The sequence below is a fragment of the Capsicum annuum genome, chromosome 9, assembly GCF_002878395.1.
Source record: "Capsicum annuum cultivar UCD-10X-F1 chromosome 9, UCD10Xv1.1, whole genome shotgun sequence".
In the NCBI taxonomy this organism is placed as follows: domain Eukaryota; kingdom Viridiplantae; phylum Streptophyta; class Magnoliopsida; order Solanales; family Solanaceae; genus Capsicum; species Capsicum annuum.
This window is the reverse complement of record NC_061119.1, coordinates 171509217-171523718: the sequence shown is the minus strand read 5'-3', so window position 1 is coordinate 171523718 and position 14502 is coordinate 171509217. Positions and strand designations below refer to the sequence as shown.

At 33.6% G+C, this 14502-nt stretch overlaps 1 pseudogene; it reads left to right on the top strand.

The window, feature by feature from the left end:
- Nucleotides 1-3239: 3239 nt before the first annotated feature.
- On the top strand, nt 3240-9986 carry LOC107841271 (annotated as a pseudogene).
- The last annotated feature ends 4516 nt before the right edge of the window (nt 9987-14502 follow it).

The following is a 14502-nucleotide window of genomic DNA, read 5'->3' as shown; positions in this document are numbered from 1 at the left end:
ATTTATTGAAATAATGTGCACATTTTTTCATGATTATTTCATACATTATTATTTGATTAGCACAACCATAATATTAAAGTATGTCATGCATGCTAATAAGGTTGGCTTTCTCACTCAAGCAACCACCTCGGGTGCTTATAAAAAGCAAGCCAAGATGAGACATTCATGTTTCTTAGTGCTAAAAGAGTAGTTAAAAGAATACATCATTTTGATGTAACCCCATCAGAAGACTGGGATGAGATTCAAAAGAAATGTTAAATACAAGGATCAAAATTATGGATTCCCACTTACCATATTCAGATATGAGATCTCCTCTAAAATTTAGAAAAGTGATAGAACTCGAGTCACGTAAATGATTTTCTTGGACCAAGATCTACATAGTGTAGAGAGATAAAAATTGATATACGCTTTGATGTACTCAGAGGCACACCACAAGATGCATTTCATACTGCATGTGCTTTATTACCACAAATTGAAATATAATTGAATAGACCCCACTTCATTTTTGTATGAGACCTTGAAGAAATTAAATTCTTTCATTGGTGCCCTTATAACTATGATAATATCATAAGGTGATGGATTAGTGAATGTTACTTTAGTATGAAACCAAAGATTATGAAATATAACCTAACAGAGTAATACTAGGAAAGTAATTAATCTTGATCTTAATGATACATGGCCAAAAGGGAGATCATGTCAAATATATGCACAATATGTTTGTGTCTAAGACATATGCAATTAATCCACTATATAGCCTATTTTAGTTGGAATCATAAGTATGGATACAAGGTATATTAAAACTGAAAATGATAAAAGGGTTAAAGAAGCCATATGTGTATATAGATATGTCTAGGGCATTTAAGGCACTTTATATGAGATGATAAGATATCATAATTGATAAAAAGGGTAGTAGTCTCTTATTCTAATCTAATAAAGGACTTCTGGTAGAAGAGCTCCCAAACTTGGTGGCTGAGCGGTCACGACGACACACTCAATATGAATGCCTACAAGGAAATCTTTGTATGTGATCCATCCCATCATTGTGAGTGGATATATTGGAAGTAAATACATCCATTGGTGGCCTGACTAGTTACTTATTCATGAATAATGTTACATGTCCACTAAATAACTCTTTATAATAAAAGAGGTAGAGTTATTTGATTCCTAAATGAATTTAATTGAAGAAGAGTTGTGAAACTATTCAATGAAGTTATGAAACTCTTCAATAAATATGGAAGTTAAAGTTACTTTGTTCTACTATAAAAAAAGGACTTGAGCTCATCCAAAGAGATCATTCTTAACACCACACAAGAGACATTTAGAGAGTATTCTTAAATAAAGACTATAGTTGTCGTGGATAATATACAAGAATCCATAGTGATATTGTAAGAAATCACTAATTCAATTGGTGGCAATAACACACATCTATCCTACAGAAGAAGGTATGTATTATTCCACATCATTGGGCATAAATCCTTCACATACCTTACTCTAGTTATTTTGAAGCTACACAAAACTCTAATCCCACATCCACTTCAACTATAACAAAGAATCATAATTCCAATGTTATAAGAAAAGAAATACTATAATTTGTTGACAGTTATAAGTTCACTTCATAACTAGAAATTCGAGACCCCAGGTTAGCAAAGAATCAAAGATACAAGACTCTTACCTTGTTGCTCAAGCTTGTAGCTATGCCACAACACTCTTAACAATCTAATTTCCTTATATCTTGTCACATTCAGGAACTTCTTGACAAAATGAACTAAAACTGCCACTATGACATTATGATTTACAGTGGGATTAAGCTTAGATGGTGATTTTATATATAAATGATGAAATATTATAGAAACCCTCTATTATTCCTCTTAGAATCATGATGAATTTGTAAAAACAAAATTAAAAAAAAGTAATATTAAAACAAGTGAAAATAACACTTATTCGATATGAAGAAAGGTCACAATTCAAGTCTACTAAGAGGTTTAGTAGGCTTTTTTTGGAGACGAAGGAACTTCCATGGGTAGATTTCCACATAAATCAAGATACCTGAAGGTTTACTTGAGCAGTCTTTGCATGAAATCGACTTGGCAAGAATTCTTCAAATATCAAAGGCGTCGTGATTTTTGGTGGTGATGCTCCACTACCCTCTCCCTCTTTGGTAGCTTAATTAGCCTCTATTTCTTTAGTTTCTTCACCATCCTCCTTTTAGTTGGTTACTCAGATGAATCTTTTTGTAGATTTGTCTTTTTGCGACTCCGCCTAGTCACCACAGTCCAACCTACGTTACTACCTTCATCAACTGGAGACTTTTCATGCTCTAATGATTTCTCCTTATTCTCTTTTAAGTGCCTTTGGAATGGATCGATCGAGCCAAAAGTGATTGAGACTTGATAAGAACTGGCCTTCACATCATCAAAGAAGATCTTATTCTCATTTTCCAATTTCATAATCTTGTCCTTGAAGATAAAACATTTCTCCATACGGTGACCTACGAGCCTGTGATATTTGTAATAGTTAGGCTCATCAATCCTTCCATCTTCGTCTAGTTGATTCATCTTTAGTAGATTAATGTATTTATACTCAAGATGTTTACTTAAAATTTTGGCAATATCAAAATCAAGGAAGGGATATTTCTTTTCTTGTATCTCCTTCAAATCTAACTTTTAATTTGGAAGTGCTTGAGAAGTCGTCTTCATGCTTTTATTTTTGCTCACCTTTTTGGTGAACTTCACATGATACATATTGAAATTCATACATTCTTTGTTGTCACTTTTGGAACAATTGAAAATTACCCCTATCGCAATGAATTTTTTGGCGACGGTTAATAAGCGTTGCAATAGATTGTCTATTGCAACAATTTCAAGTGTTGCCAAAACTAATTATTATATTAGATATAATTTAACATTATAACGGTTGCTTTTGACCTATAGAAACCCTTATTTTATTCCCTCCATTTTCACAAAAATTTACATTAAGTCCGCCAAGAAAAAAAGAACATTTTAACAAAACTTTCTCTTAGCTTAAACCTATACAGTTCTCTCGTAGCTTCTCATTGCTACAATCGACAATTAGGATTGCCAGTGTATTCTTTGATTAGCTGATAGAATCACTACAATCGATGATTAGGGCTATTGGTGTACTCTTCGATTAGCTGATAGAATTGCTATAATCGATGATTAGGGCTGCTAGTGTACTCTTCGCTAAAATCTCGACAACGACAATTGCTATAATTTCTGCAAATGGTTCAATATTGTGGAGATGATCTGGTAGTGAGCTGTCGGTGGTGAGCTCTATGGGATTTACTAGTGCCGCTTCGAAAATCGATTTGTGTTGAAAAGTTAGACCGAATTTGCACTTTAATTTCTCTCAAATTTACACTTTAATTGCTTCAATTTGGGAATTTTAAGGTTAGTGTATTCTTCTATGACTTTGACCTAATTTTTAGGGATTTTGGGTTTATCTTCTCCTTAGAGAACATTTGATTGCTGGGCTCATTTTATTGCGTGAAATTTTTTATTCTTCCTTGTAATTCTGCCGATTACAGTCGTTATGTTGGGAAAAATATTGTAATGTGTTATATTGACAAGAGAAAGTTGAGGAACATTAGCGTTACTGATTAGAGTAACTGTAGTAGTTGGGCTAACTGCAGTAGATTTTAGCATTTTTAAGGGTGTTCTTGTTTATATTGATGTGCAGATTAATTGGTGTTCCATTGGTTGATTTGTATTGTTATTATTTTCTTATTTTACAATTTAGAACCTGATAAGAATCATTTCGTTCATCATTTCACGATTCACTTATATTAGCAATAAAGATGTTCTTACATGTTGAAGTTGTTGTTCTTCACTATATATCTCCAGACACGCCTTTGAACAAGCAGGGAGAGACCTAGGCTACATATTTACCCAAGGAAAAGACATTGATATTGAGAAGATTAATCAATATAAGTACTTTCTTTCTCTTTTTCAGCTACATGAAGGCACTGCTTAAGGTGAACAGGTGTGTGAACTAAAGAATTTATTTATTTCCCTTTTCTTTTCTGTCACCAGCGCTGAAAATCCTATCTACGTGCTTGTTCATTTTTCTTTGGTTTTCCAACTTTATTCAAGTTGCTTCACATTTCTTGTGAATAAAGAGCGATCATTTTGAGATAGAAGAAGTCATTTGAAGCGTATTATCTTGCAGGGAGATCAATTAAACAGATATAACAATATGGGTAGCAGGACCTTGAAACCACCTGTACACACTACTCCAAGAGATTTATCCACGATGAAAAATAAAAGCTTTGCAAATAATAGTAGCCCAGAGGTTCTCCCTGTTTAAAGGTTTCACTTAAATCATAGCTACCCGAAGCATCAAGCAGTGGAAATTAAAGATGAAAAGGAAGAAAAAACCTATGTCAATAGTTCCAACACAAGATGGTTGCACAGGGAAGTAGTGGCACTAGAGATGAAAACATTTCATCCCCCGTGTGCACTGAAAAAACTGATGCAGATGCTTCTCCAAATGGATTTGTCACGGCTAAAGAAAAACTGGTACCTCTTACAATTTTTGTGGAATCTTTTTGAATGTTATGTTATCACAGCCACAAGCCTACAACTTTCTGAAACAATATGCTTTAGGTTTTCATTTTGTCTAATCAAGAGTGCCTGAATTGTTTGCTTAAATGCTTAGAAAAAGAATTCTCTGGCTGATAACCAACTTATGTTTGTTCACATTATTGTTTCTTTTCCCCTTATTCTTAATACAAAAATGTTTATGTGAAAATCCTATCAACAAACATAAAGGTTTGATTCACAGTTCTTGTTTCCCTAATTTAAAACACATTAAGTGCTCAGGTGGACCCTTCCCCGAGAAGGGAATATGCTCTAGGTTTTCATTTTGTCTAATCAAGAGTGTTTGACTTGTTTGCTTAAATGCATAGAAAAAGAATTCCTTGGCTGACAACCAACTTATGTTTGTTCACATTATTCTTTCTTTTTCCCTTATTTTTAATACAAAAATGTTTATGTGAAAATCCTATCAACAAACATAAAGATCTGATTCACAGTTCTTGTTTCCCTAATTTAAAACACATTAAGTACTCAGGTGGACCCTTCCCTTCCCTGAGAAGGGAATGAGTAAATGCATCTGGATAAAAGATTTTCTTATTTATCAGAAATTTTGTATGCTATACAAGTTCAAATTCTTTGTTAAGAGGAAGAAGAGTATATTTTAATAACAAATAAGAAGATTGGTTTGATAGGGAAGAATGTTATGGGCTTAGATTTTGATAGAAGATGCACAACTCCTTAAACCCAAGGGAATGTTGCACCACTTGTTATTTCTTTAATTCCCTTTCTTTTTTGAGAAAAGCTTCTGTCATTAAAAAAAAAAGTAACAAATTTATATAGCCTACCTCAACCTGACTCTTTTCAGGTGATTTCTGTACTGACTACTGGAAGTGGTCCTATGTTTTAGTGGTTTCTATTTATTTAATGAAACTTACTATAAAGACTCCTAATTGGCAAGTTAAAGTATTTTTTAATCAATGATGTATTTCCAACCTATTGCTAGTGTAGATCTTAGTATAATATACATGCAATCATGACTCCAAACATGAATGTTGTAGCTGTTAGCAAGTGTATTTATCGTTGTAAGCATCTATGTGTTTTCTCGAACTGGCATAGGTGAATGATGTCATACCTTCAAGCATCCAGACAGAACCCCTGGTTATGTAAAGAGACTGATTGATTTTCAAAGAAGAAATTATATAATTTGATAAATGTATTTTTTAAATTGAGCAACAAATCTTAGAAGTATCAATTTGCTTTATTTATTAAGGACTATCGCTCTTGAAACTTCACAGATTTGTAATCTTTTGGTTTGCTTGTTTTGTTTTGTTTTGTGTTGTGTGTCCATTCTGATCATTTCATGTTGTAGGAAATAGACACAAGACAGAGGCGAGGGTTGAGTAGATCACCAAGTGCTTCAATCTCCCCACAAAATGATAACACCTTGATGAACAAAGGTTGTGGAGTCAGGTCCTATGGTATTTCACATCATGGCATATGAGACAATTTCGTTCCTCCTATTAGAGGTAGTGGAAAAAATGTAGGCAATGTTACTTCACGCAATGCTGGGAAAGGAGAAGATTCATTAGATGATTCCACAAGAAGATGGTTAGTTGACTTTGCTTGTTTTGTCTCAATAGAGATCTACTTTGGGCTAACTGTGCTATTTAATTCAAGTTGTATTAGCTTAGTACATTTTACGAAAGATTATCACAAGAAGATCTAAATAGGTGCTTTATAATTCAAAACACTAGTCCTAATTCTTCACTTTCTGTGACATTCAGTTTGGAAATGTTGGTTGGTCCTGATGGTGAGCTTCCTGAGAAATTGAGAAATATAGAACCTTGACTTATTGAGCATACCAATATTGATATTATGCACCGGGATCCCAATGTGCAGTGGAATGACATTGATGGCCTGGAACATGCTAAAAAATGTATAACTGAGATGGTCATCTATCCATTATTACATCCAGACATCTTCAAAGGTTGCCGATCTACAGGGCAAGCTCTTCTTCTATTTGGTCCACCATTAAGTTCTTAGTCCACCCGGTCAAGATAGATTTAAAAGAAGCAAGTTCTTATGAACTTTTAACTCTCTCATGCTTTAGGGAACTAGCAAAACAATGATAGGGAAAGCTATTGTAGGCGAGGTAAAAGAAACCTTCTTTTATATATCTGCCAACTTTTGGACGAGCAAGTGGGTATGTTGTATTTTAGTTTATGCAAGTTATTCTATGAAAATTGAAATGTACTTGATCCCTTTTATCGGAAGAAAAGGAGGATGAAACCCTAACTTCCCGCAAGATATTTAACTTTTGATATGAACCAAAATAATCAAGCTAATGGGGATACCATAGTTTTGAAGTTCTAAATTCATCTCTTTGATCTCAAATCCTACGGGAACATAATCTCTTTGTAGGCAGCATAAACATTTACTTTGCACACAATTTTATAATAAGCATCTCTCTAATAGGTTTATTATATGAAAACACCAAATAAATAAATATTGAACAGAAGTACTCCCAAGTCATTTGGAGTCTTAGCTGGTATAGCTATAAAATTTCATGTAATTCACACCTGGGAAATTTAAGAAATGACAAGGAAATGTAAAGGATTGGGCAAGAGTACATGATAGAAAGAGTTTGATGAGGTTTTATTTTCAGTTATTATAGGTAGTCTAAGCTAATTTATTATTTGGCTTGGGATGGATCACTAAAATCTAGTCCATAAGACTTGCGTTCCAGCTTAGCTTGTTCTAGATATCTATTTAAAGGTGGATGGAACTATCTAAGCAAATGACTTTGAATTCATGATTGTAGATTGTAGAGGGGGAGAAGTTGCTGAGGGTACTTTTTGGAGTTGTCAGTTGTCATCAGCCAACTATTATTTTCGTTGATGAAATAGATTATCTGTTGTCTCAGGTATGTAACTCTCTGATACTTCAGTTTGAAGAGAAATCTTTTCCTTAGTGCATGATTTCTTCTTACTGAATGGGATGCAATATTTTGAAAAAGAGCATATCTTGCAAATTGCTTGATTGCTACCTTTTCTGACAAATGGAAATATCGTATTTAATCTGATTATGGTTGAGACGTGTACTGAAAAGGAATTTATTTCTCTTGTCAACTCCTCAGCTAGCTAAAGTAGAAATTGGTATGATACCTACTTTTGACTCTCTTCTGTTTTGGGACTTGGGGCATTTTGGAAAGAATAGTTTTAGATAGAATTATTAGGGAAAAAGGGAACAAAAGGGTGACCTAAAATGCAAAAAGAAATGATTTATATTTAGAGAATTCAATGTTCTCTTCTTTTGAATGTTGGAGTAACCTTGCATTTGAAAACTTGCTAAGGTTGCAGCACAAGTTGGGAGATAAGCATCAATCATGCATGCACAGGCGTGCATATTAGACAATATATTTTTAGTTTTTGGCTCGACTTTACTTCCATAAGTTGATTGGCAAATGTGAACATTGAGACCCTCTATAAGACTTTACATCGTTGTAGCGCAAGTCAGAAGGTGAACATGAATCTAGTAGGCGCCTGAAGACATAATTTCTAATTGAGATGGAAATCTTTGACAATGTGAGCAAACAGATTCTTCTTATAGGTGATTTTTGGAACTCTAGAACCCTCTACAATTCAACATGTTAAGACAAAAGTAGATTCTCATTTTAAAACCAAGTAACCAGTTCCAATCACAAACATGTGCTAGTCAAAAGTTCCTTTGTTGCTTTGTTTGCCCAAGAGGTGTATATTGTGGATGTATCCATGAGGTGTAGTTTGTAAACTGAGCAATTCAATGAGAAATTTAAATCTGCCAGATTTCTTTTTACAATAGAAAAATCATTAATTTAGTTATTTGTGGAAAAAAATTTGATGGTATCATTCATGGAAATAGGTGCAACAAACAGGCCCCAAGAACTTGATGAGGCTGCAAGGAGAAGGCTTACTAAAAGACTCTACGATCCACTTCCTTTCTCAGGTGCAGTCTAGATCCTTCTTCTTTTTATTAATCACGAATAGACTACTGTGATCACTGCTCACTATTGTGACCATATCTCTGGGAATACAGAAGGAAGATCTTGGATTGTCATGATTCTATTGAAAAAGGATAGGTTGTTTAAGTTTTCAGATGAGGATATTATTTCCATTTGCAAATTCACAGACGGTATTCACAACTCATGATGCTTATATTCAAAAACATTTAAGTCTCATCATTCCTATTTTTCCCCTTTTATTTGTGAATTTTTTATTTATCACATTTTGCTTAAATTTCCAGGGTATTCTGGGTCCGACATAAAGAATTTAGTGAAGGATGCTTCCATGGTTCCACTAAGATAAGCTCTTAGGCACGGTATAGAAGTTACAAAGCTAAAAAAGGAGGATATGAGGCCAATAACTCTTCAGGTAATTTGCTGGCACAAAATAATAGAAAAGAATGAACTAGGGTAGTTGCATACGAGTCCATAATATTCTCATCATAGCATTTTCAAAATATTATTTTGCACAGGACTTTGAGAGTGCGTTACAAGAGGTAAGGCCTTCTATGTCTTTGAATGAACTTGGTGCACACGAGGACTGAAACAAATAGATTGGAAGCTTAGCACTTTAAGAGCCAAAGGAATAATTACATCAGAGGAAATAATGTAAGTTGCATGACTTTTACAGTTTTTGTGAGAGTGCTAACAGATGATCATTGGATTTCTCTTTTCATGTTCAGCTACATGAGGGACTTGTAAATTCGTTTGCTACCTAAATGATCCATCCATATCAAGAAAAATCATCCAATATGCAGACAATAAGGTATTTTGCAGCATTAGTCGATGCTAATCGTTCAGTTTTTGTTTCTTCTTTAGATTGCTAAATCATTCTCAAAATAGTTGTTAGCCTACCGGGACTTGTTCTTCTTCTTGTTAGAGAGAAAACATTTGACCTTTTCACTTCAGATAGAAAATTGATGAAGGAAACTTTTGGGAAGAACAAAACAATTGTTTGCATGAGATGTACATTTTTCTTCACTTTGCAAATTGAAAATTACCTTGACTGGAAATTGAGGTTTTTGTGCAGCATCCCTTTATGGTTTGTCCAGGAGCTGGAGATGGAAATACAAGCCATAAGTAAAAGTGATATCACTAAAAGTAAATATGTAGCCCATCATGCTCCATGCTAATTTATATTATTTTGTTCTCTTTTTATAGGTGTCCAAAATGAAGAAAGAGATGAAGAAAGTGATGAAGACATTGACCTTAATTAAGAAGATTTTTGGGTTGTGGATAAATTCTCTAATATCAATAGTTTTGTGTTGACTTTCTTGAAACTTATCGCGGCTCGAACTTGCTAGTATGTTGCATATTTTGGGTTTAAATTACTAGCTTGTTGCGTATTTTGAATTATGAGATTATTAACGAATGATTTTGTTTTGTGGTCTGTATATATTGTTTTATGATTTATCATGTATGTAAATAAAAATATACATTAATACGAATGACTATTTATATAAATTGTTTTAATTTAATAATATGTGGCGTTGCAACAGAATAACAAAAGTGTCGCAATAGATGCTATTGCAACAGTTTAATGTCATTGAAATAGATTAAAATAGGCATCCCAATAAGTAATGAAATAGTTGAAATAGGTATTCAAAAAACATTGCAATAGAATAACAAAAGCATCGCAATAGATGTTACAACGGTTTAATACCATTGTAATAAATGAAAATAGGCGTTTCAATAAGTCTAAAAACAACCGTCATCATAGGTCTAGCTATGGCGACGGTTGTATGAAAATGTCGCCATAGCTTGACCTATGGTGATGGTTCAGAGAATCGTCACATAAACCGTTGTCATAGACCTATCGCAACGCCTACCTATAGGACGCTTGCTGAACCGTTACGGTAGAGCTATGACAACGATTTTTCTGTCTATTGCAATGGTTTTACAACTGTCACCATAGGGGTAATTTCTAGTAGTGTGCAGATAAACTTGCCCCATCTTCTTCCTCTGTATCCTTTCCCTTTTGAGGGTCAAGGATAGACATTCCTTTTCTAGCAGAAAATATGCTCAACTCTATTTCATAAGCACGAGTAGGTAACACTTCAAAAGATTTTGGCTTAATGCCTTGCAAGATATAGAGAAGCTCCCAACACATTCCTTGGATTGATATCTCCATCGCAAAAGTTTTATTGAGCCTATTTTTGCAGTTTAGGCTCATATTTCTTCATTTATTGATGAATTCAATGACTAACTCGTCCATTCTTTGATGATTATTTATGAGCACTACCATGCTCACTGTATGCCGTGTTCTATAGAAGTGATTTAGGAACTCATGCTCCAGATTCTCCCAATGGTCAATAGAATTAGGCTTAAAGTTCACATTCAAATTAAAGGCATTTTCTTTAGGGAATAGACAAATTGTTTGAAAATATAGCCACTCTAGTTTCCAGCATTATTACATGTCTTAACAAAGTGTGTAACAGATTGCTTTGGATTTCCTTCACCCTCAAATTATTGAAATTTAGGGGTTTGATAACTGACAAACATTTTGAAGCTACTAATCCTTATAGTATAGGGCTTGGCGTAAGTCAAGAATACATGGTTGATAAATCATACTAGTCTTTGAAGGTCCCTTCAATGAACTCTTTCAATTGATCAATTGGCATCATTCCCTCGGAAGAGATTTGTACCTCCTTAGTAGGTGGTATTTGTTTTATAGGATTATCTATCTCATGAATTTTTGGAGCTTTTCCATGTGCATGGCTAGAATCTCTGTCTATCAAGTCGTCCATCCTACCTACCAACTTATCAATCCAAGCATCCTAATTTTACATATACTTGGTTAGGCCATCTATTGCCTTTGCTAGGTTTGCAAGCTGTTTCTCCATAGATAAGGCATCAGTTACCATTATTTTTATGTTTATTGAATATGTTGTAGAGTAACACGGATTGTCATATAAGTTGATCATGATTAAATTATGTGATGTAAGCAAAGATGATACGTTGGTTGAATGAACATCGTTCTTTGTGCAAAAGTATTTTGAACTAGAGTGATCAAGTAGATCTAGGGTTTTCTTATTTGTCACTGTCATATTGCTTCCTTGTTCTGAAGCACTTACATGGGCCTCACTAATTTGGGGGTTGAATATCTAAGAATTAGAATTGGTGCAGACGAAACTTAGTGTGTTTGTTTTCCTAGCATGCTGGCTTTTCTCCTTATGATAGCTCCAAAACTTCCAAATAAAACACCAAAGATGCTTTGTACTTTAACAGAGAAATTGGAATCAGCAACCTTGGAGGCGGTCGATTGAGAATTGGCCTTCTTGAAAGTCATTTAAGTGTTTTAAAAATTTGATGTTGGAAAATTTAAGATAAGAGGTAGAGATTGTTATGTTGGGCATGCCAGAATTTGTTAGACAATAACATTATAGTCGAGAAAATAACAATTAGGACAAGAAAAATATAGCAACAATCACTCTATTGATTTTAGTTTGTGAATCTTACAATCTCTATGAATCCTCTGATTCGCCTTTGCGAATATAAATTCAAAGGCTTCGAGCTTCATCTTGAATTTGAACTTAATTTGTGGATTTGATGGATCTGATATTGACTTATACTTGAATTCAAGGCCTTTTGAGATTCTTCTAGAATCTTGTGATCTTGACCTAGAATCTTGATAAACTGAATCTTGATTTGTGAGTTTGATGAACATGATATCGACTTGTACTTGAATTCAGGAACCCTTAAGCTTGTTCTTAAATCTCGTAGTCCGAATTTTGAATATTGATGACTGGTTCTTGAATGCTTGAATTTATAAAGAAATCTTCGGCATTTGAATTTGAAAAGAAAGTTGCGGCATTTGATCAATGAGATCTCTCTTTCTTCTTTTCAGAATTATTCATCCCTTTTCTGAATTATGAGACCCCTATTTATAGTTGTAGAAAGGAAAGAGTCATTATGAAGATGGGTTTTTTATGACCAATAAGAATTAAGTGACATAGCCATATTTGATTGGGCCTTTGTTTAACTAGGCCTCCTGCATCATTTTGACATGTGGAATGGTCCTATTGGCTCCTTTACTTGACTTGGCATAGCGTCATTCAACACGTGGCGCTCAATTAGGCCTCTAAACTATGATGACATCTTGAGCTTAATATATCAGTCTCGTCATTTGTAGTCTAAATTAATTGACAAGCCCAACAAAAATTATACTTTAATCAAATTCATATTCATTTAGATTTAAATAATTAATTCAATCATATTAATCCATCACATTTATTTGGACTAATATATTTCAAATTTTAATATAATCCAAATTTTGTACGCATTTAAATTTAATAAAATTTCATCGCTCACAAATACCCCCTACTTCATAATTGATCAAAAGGGTAGTAGTCTCTTGTGTTTATCCAAAAAAGAACTTCTAGTGTTAGAGCTTCCAAACTAGGTACTTGAGCAGTCACGACAATGCATTTTGTGTGAATGCTTACAAGGAAAGCTTTATGTGTGATTCATCCCATCATTTATGAGTGGGGGATGTTGGAAGTAAATACACCCATTGGTGGATTGACTAGTAACTAACTCATTCATGAAGAATGTTACAAGTTCACTAAATAACTCCCTAAAATAAAAGAGGTAGATTTGTGGTTCATGAATGAAACAAGTACTAACTCTATAGTAACTCCCTAGTTAATTAAAGAAGAGTTATGAAACTCTTCAATAAATTTATGAAACTCTTCAATAAAGTTGGGAGTTAAAGTTTATTTATTCTACTATAAAAAAAGAGGATTTGAGGTCATCCAAAGAGATCATTCTACACACCACACAAGAGACATTTAGAGAGATTTCTTAAATAAAGAATGTAGTTGTTGTGGATAATATACAAAACTCCTTAGTGATCTTGTAAGAAAAACTGCTAAGTCAATTGGTGGTGATAACACACATAGATCCTAGAGAAGAAGTTATGTATTATTTCACATAAATCTCTGAGTTTAAATCTTTCATGTACCTTACTCTTGTCCTTTTGAAGATACACAAAACTCTAATCCCACATCCACTTCGACTAAAACAAAGAATCCCAATTCCAATATTATTCATAAAGAAATACTATAATTCATTGACAATTATAAGTTCACTTCATAACTAGAGATTTGGGACTCCAGGTTAGCAAATAATCAAAGATACAAGACTCTTACCTTGCAGCTCAAGCTCATAGCTATGCCGCAACACTCCTAAAAATCTAATTTCCTCACATCTTGTCACATTTAGAAGTTTCTTGACAAAATGAATGTGAAACTACCACTCAAACATTGTGATTTATATTGGGATTAAACTTAGATGATGATCTTATATGGAAATGATGAAATATTATAGAAAACCCTATATTATGCCTCTTGGAACCATGATGAATATGCAAAAACAAATAAAAAGAAAAGTAATATTAAAACAAGTGAAAATAACACTTATTCGATATAAAAAGGTCACAATATAAGTCTTGTAAGGAACCAAGATGAAGGTATGTTAGACAATAATAATCAAGTCGATAAAATAATAATTAGGACAAGAAAAATTTTGCAACAATTGTTTTGTTGATTTTAATATGTGAGTGTTACAATATCTATGAATCCTCTGATTCACCTTTTAAAATATAAATTCATGGGTGATGTACCATGATTTCATGGAACTTTTAATGCTTAAAACCAAGAATTATGCAATTACTTAGGTGTGTTTTGTTGGATATGATGTGTTTTCATGATGATTTTGCAGGAAAATAGATTTTGAAGTTAATCAGAAGAAAAGGTTGAAACCTGAATTTTTCTGCTACCTACTTTGGCACCTAATAGCTGTAGGTACTACCTACTGGCCGTAGGTGACAGATTGCAGGTGCCAAAAGCTAAAGTTTAAGAGAGTTTGAAGTTGTGAAAGATGTTTGCTAACTATTTAGTGCCACCTATG